The sequence below is a fragment of the Gossypium arboreum genome, chromosome 13 (assembly GCF_025698485.1).
Source record: "Gossypium arboreum isolate Shixiya-1 chromosome 13, ASM2569848v2, whole genome shotgun sequence".
NCBI lineage: Eukaryota > Viridiplantae > Streptophyta > Magnoliopsida > Malvales > Malvaceae > Gossypium > Gossypium arboreum.
In genome coordinates this window covers 122,262,506-122,268,240 of record NC_069082.1, presented here as the reverse complement: position 1 = coordinate 122,268,240, position 5,735 = coordinate 122,262,506, and positions in this window count along the sequence as shown.

Below are 5,735 nucleotides of genomic sequence, written 5' to 3'. Positions count from 1 at the left end.
GATTTTTAGTGAAAACACCTAAAAAGGACTTATTTGTAAAAGATGTAGAAATGGGTAGTAGAAATGTGATTTAATGAGAAATGTGGACTGTTATGAGTTAGAATATGAATCAGCTAGGCTTGGGTAACCAAGAAAATGCATGCATTTCATTTTACGAGCCTAGGGACTAAAGTGTAAATAAGTGAAAGTTAGGGGTAAAAAGGTAATTTTACCAAAGCATGAATTATGGGTCAATTCAAACAATGTGTGTATTGAACAAGCTAAATTTGGCCTTATAGATCAAGAAAAATGTGATTCGGGTCTTGATCGGGGGGAAAACAAGGTTTACGAAGATTAGGCTCGTTTCTATCATTTAGTATCGAGGTAAGTTCATATGCAAATTATGCAATATGTACCATACTTTAAATGCTTTAGTATTGCATGTATGGTAAGTACATATATAATTAATGTGATGTTGTATCATGTGTTTAATGTTTAAATTTTATTATGAATTATGCTTTGATTATTCCATGAGTATGCAATTGGTGTTATGGATATTGAAATTGACATTACGAGCAAGTCTAATGGAAATGTGGTATCGAAGAATCCCATTTGAACCTTAGGAATAGTTTAGGATACAAGTGACATGTCACTAGGGACCATGTGATCTGAGCTCATGAGTTATGTGGCCTGAGCTCATGATATATATATGAAACATGTTATGGGATTCCAGGTGCTGGTCTTGTATGTTCTACTAGTGGCTGGGTAGTCCTACATGTGTTGCGGATACCTGACAGCTTGTGTGATCAGCTTGTGTAGCTACATCCTGACCGAAAGTCGAGTGAGCAGACCCGTGAGTAGCTCGAAAGCGAACAACATGTGATATGTGATATGAGGTAACGTTGGCTACATATGGGGCACTTAGGTGCGAGATTCCGATGTATCTGATGGTATTCCAAGTGTTCAACGGGTAGTCCAAAGAGAAGTTCAATGGGTAATCTTAATGAATACATCACAGACGAAAAAGTAAGTTATTATGTGCAAGTGGGCACAAGCATGTACATCGAACTCATGAGAATACCAAGGGATATGATGAACTTGTGGTGAGAATATATAGGTATATGAAGAATAAATTTAAGAGATTTGATAATAAAATGCAAGATTATGTTCATTATGCTAAATGTATGATTAATGTATGTTCATTAAAGCTTACCCTCTTTCCTTTCCCTTTTCTTATAGTGTCGCCAAGCTAGCTTGAGGATCGGAGGACGTCAGAGTTTTCGATCACACTATTAAGTGGAAAATTAGGTATAGTTAGTCTCAACATTTTGAGTATTGCATGTATAGGGACTTGGTCTTTTTGTTATATGTCATATTGGTTTAGCCAAACGTGTTAGCTTATGGTAATATTTGATTCATTTTGTATATGGCCATGTGATATGGTTCATATTAATTATTTGTGTTGTATCCCTAATTAATTATGCATGCATGCAATGTGTTATGCTTGATGTGGTTGCTTGTGGATTATATGTGTACTGAATGGAATACGTGCTAAATGAATGAATTATGGCTAATAAGTATGGCCAAAGTTATGGTATAATTGAGTAAATTGAAAGTAGGTTTATCATGATGAATAAATATGAAATTGGTGTGGAATGCCATATGAAAGCATGATAGTTTGGTTAGGTGATATGTTGACATTACAAAGTCATGGATTAATCATGTTTATGAGTATTTGAATGACTAAATATACTATTTTGCATGCCATCGAAAATGTTTGAGTGAGTGAGCATTTAAGGGTGACAAATGGCTTAGAAAATAGCCTCAAAGTTGTCCACACGGGTAGACACACGGCCGTGTGTCTAGGCCGTGTGTGACACATAGCTTGCCCCATAGGCATGTAATTCAACTGTGTGTCCCCTGCACCCTAATTAGGTGAAACAGAATGCTCAATAGTAAACACACAGGTAGAGACACAGCCGTGTATCTCAACCGTGTAAAGGACACGGCCTTAGAACATGGACGTATACCCAAGCCGTGTGAAGTCTGCACTTAATTTTGGAATTTAATTCACCACACGGCCTATGTACACAGGCATGTGACTTGGCCGTGTGATCTTATTTGGGTGATGATGTCATAGTCAGAGAGTTACATGGGCTGAAGACACAGGTATGTGTGACCACACGGCTTACCTACATGGGCGTGTGACTCTCCAAAGTAGGAAAATTTTTTAAGTTTTTCCAAAGTTTTCTAAAGTTCTCGTTTTAGTCCCGAACCACTCCCGGTATATGTTTGGGCCTCATAGACCCATATAAGGGAAAATCTGCTTATGTATGAATGGAATGGATTTGAACAAAATTTTATGGCCGATTTTGTATGTTTACTTGTGATTAAGTCCGATAATGCCTCGTGTCCCGTCTTCGCGTCGAACATGGGTAAGGGGTGTTACACCAACTACGAAACTAGATCAAGGAAAGCAAAAGGTTTCGGATTAGTTGACATCCAAATACGAACCATTTTCAGGGTAAGTTCATGTAACTTAAAAATGTATGATAATATGCTTGAATTGAATTGTATGATTGTGTTGATATGTGTGAGATGATATATACATAATGAAATAGTCTTAAGTTGTGTAATATGGACAAATTATTACGTTCCGGTCGAATCTTGAGTTTCGATGGGTTAAGAATAATAGTGTATATGTTGCAAATAGAATTTAGCCCGGACGGGTAATCCATATTAAGCTCATTAGAACATTTAGTACGGATGGAATTTAGCCTAGACTGGTAATCCTACTGTAAAATGTACGGCTTAAGAGTGTGCCTTTGTATTATGTACCCTAATGGGTACTTTTGCACATGTGTATATTACTTGAACATCCATTGAGATTTCAATAGTTCGACGGAAAAGACTCTTGAAGTATGGAAAAGTGAAATGAATGGAAGCTTGTAATGTAATGAGCTCATCTATGTTTACTTTATATTCATATGAGATTATGTGAATAACTTGTTGAATAAGTGTATGTGTTTAGGTAACTTAGCCAAAATCGATGGAATGAAAATTTATGTATGCTTGTACTAATAAATATGACCGATAAGTTTATTTTCCGTTATACGAACTTACTAAGCATAAAATGCTTACTCCATTTAATTTTCCATGTTTTATAGTGCTCAAAGCTCGCGAAGGTTGGAAGTCGGTCGGAGCAGTCATCACACTATCCACTATCTCATTTTGGTATAAATAAAAATCTCATTTTGGTATAATAGCATGTATAAGCTTATTTGGCCAATGATGGCTTGTAATTGTGGTTTTGTAATCTAGCCATTGGAGTGGCTAGTTATTTTTGTAGTAATATTTTGGTAATCACATAAGTGCTCATTATGTGCTAGTTTGTTGGAATTATGTTAGCATATAAGTTTATGTTAAGAGTAAGTTTATATCCTTTGATGCATGAGATAATACCACATGATTGATGGAAAATTTATGTGAATATGGTGTTGGATTGGTGGATATATGTTTGTGAGTTTTGGTGCAGGAAAATGGTAAGTTTTGGGTGACGAATAAGGCTAGGAAATAGCCTTATTTTGTCCACACGGGCGTGTGTTTTGGCCGTGTGTGACACACGGCTTGTCCCATGGGCATGTGGTCTGGCCGTGTGTCTCCTGCATCTTAAAAATGAGAAACATAATGCTCAAAACTGGGCACACGGGTAGAGACATGAGCGTGTTTCTCAGCCGTGTAGTTGATAGGGCCTTGAACACGGGCATGTTACACAGCCATGTGAAAACTGCACCTAAATTTCGAAAATAAAATTCGCCACATGGCCAAGCACACGGGCGTGTGACTTGGCCATGTGACTTCAATTTCTTCATGCCCTAAAATTCAGAGAGTTACACGGGTTAGGGACACAGGCGTATGTAGTACACGATCTGACCACACAAGAGTGTGAGCCCTACAACTTTGGAAAATTTTTGAAATGTCGTGAAAATTTTCATGAGTTCCCGATTAAGTCCTGATTTGATTCTAATGCTCGTATTGGACCTCGATGGTCCAATTAAGGGACGTTTTGAATGATCTCGGTAAATAAATAGTAATTTATAAGAATTATCTGTAAAATATTCTGAATGTTCCGGTAATACTTTGAAACCCTGTTCCGACGACAGGAACGGGTTAGGGGTGTTACACTAAATGCCTGAAAATAAATGTATATGGACTAAATTTCAAATATGTAAAAAAATCTAGAGAATTATGACATATTTTAACCTAAAGAAAATTATAAACAAGTATTTCTAATTAGGATTTGTGGCAATGTGGTGGTGAAATCTCTTTTCTCTTCTATATCCTTCTATTTTTTTTTTCAAATGTATACCCTTCTAATAAGGCTTTAATAAATTCCCATTCTTAAATTTTATAATTGTTAACAAATGATTTTATAATTTTATATTAACGTATATTATAGTTAAATAATTTTAAACAGTTTAAAGGGATATTGATCTGCCACAAATTGACGTGGCAAATTAGGCTTTTCTAACACACTCAAAGAGCTTTTTCTCGAGCAAAATAGAATTTTTAGCGTAGTTTTCCGTTATTTTCATTATTTTAATAATCTTGGGTAATAAGTGAAAATGTCACCTTTTTGTCTCATTTTTTACTCAAATTGGCCGATAGCGCCATTGGGAGGCCTAACATGTGTTTAAATGCTGTAAGGACATGTTGGAGGTTAAAAACGAGCGAGAACGGCATCTAGGGCAAGCGTATCATGATATCAACCCCTGGAATCATGATACCTCTGACAGTGTAGAAGACTAAGGACTTCCTTCAGTGGTATCACAATATCCTCTTTTTATTTTAATAATTTCGGGTAATAAGTGAAAATGTCTCCTTTTTGTCTCATTTTTTACCCAAATTGGTCGATAACGCCATTGGGAGGACTAACATGTGTTTAAATGCTGTAAGGACATGTTGGAGGTTAAAAATGAGCAAGAATGGCATCTAAGGCAAGGGTATCATGATATCAACCCTTGGAATCGTGATACCTCTGACAGTGTTGAAGAATAAGGAGTCCCTTCAGTGGTATCGCAATATCCTCTTTGGGTATCGCAATATCCACCTCCCAAGGAAGACCCCAAGTTCAACACTACTAGAGATATCGTGCTATCCTCCTCGGCTCACCAATCAAACAAGACCCATGTAAAGGCAATTTTCGCATCCAAAATTCATCAAAACACCCTTCAAACCAGCCAAAAATTGTTATAGTGGAGAGAGACACATTTTAGCTTAGTTTTAGGTTTAATTTTCTCTAGGTTTTCTTTAATTTTTCTTCACTTTTCTAGGGTTTTTATTTTTCTCTTCTTTTACCTTTAGATTAGACTTTATTTTCTGCATTTACTTTTTTTTTCTATGTTAGTTAATTTAGTTAACACTGTAGCTAAGGTTTATTTGCATTTCTAGTCTCTGTGTTTTATGTTCCAGACTCTTTAAGTTTTAGTTTAATGTATTTTAGTTTATTTTAATTTAAATCTGTTAAAGTTTATTCCTTTTATGTTTCTTGCTCTAGATTCTCTAGTTAAATGCTTTTGGTTTCATGCTATTTAAGTTTTCTTACATAAAAATCTCAACTTTCATATTTTTCTTAGACTTTACTTTCATGGTTGCCTCATTTTCCATTATTATGTTTATTTTCTTCACTTTGAACATGAGTAGCTAAACTTTTAAAATGGTTGGTTGATGGAGATGTGGGTAAACTAAAATCTTTG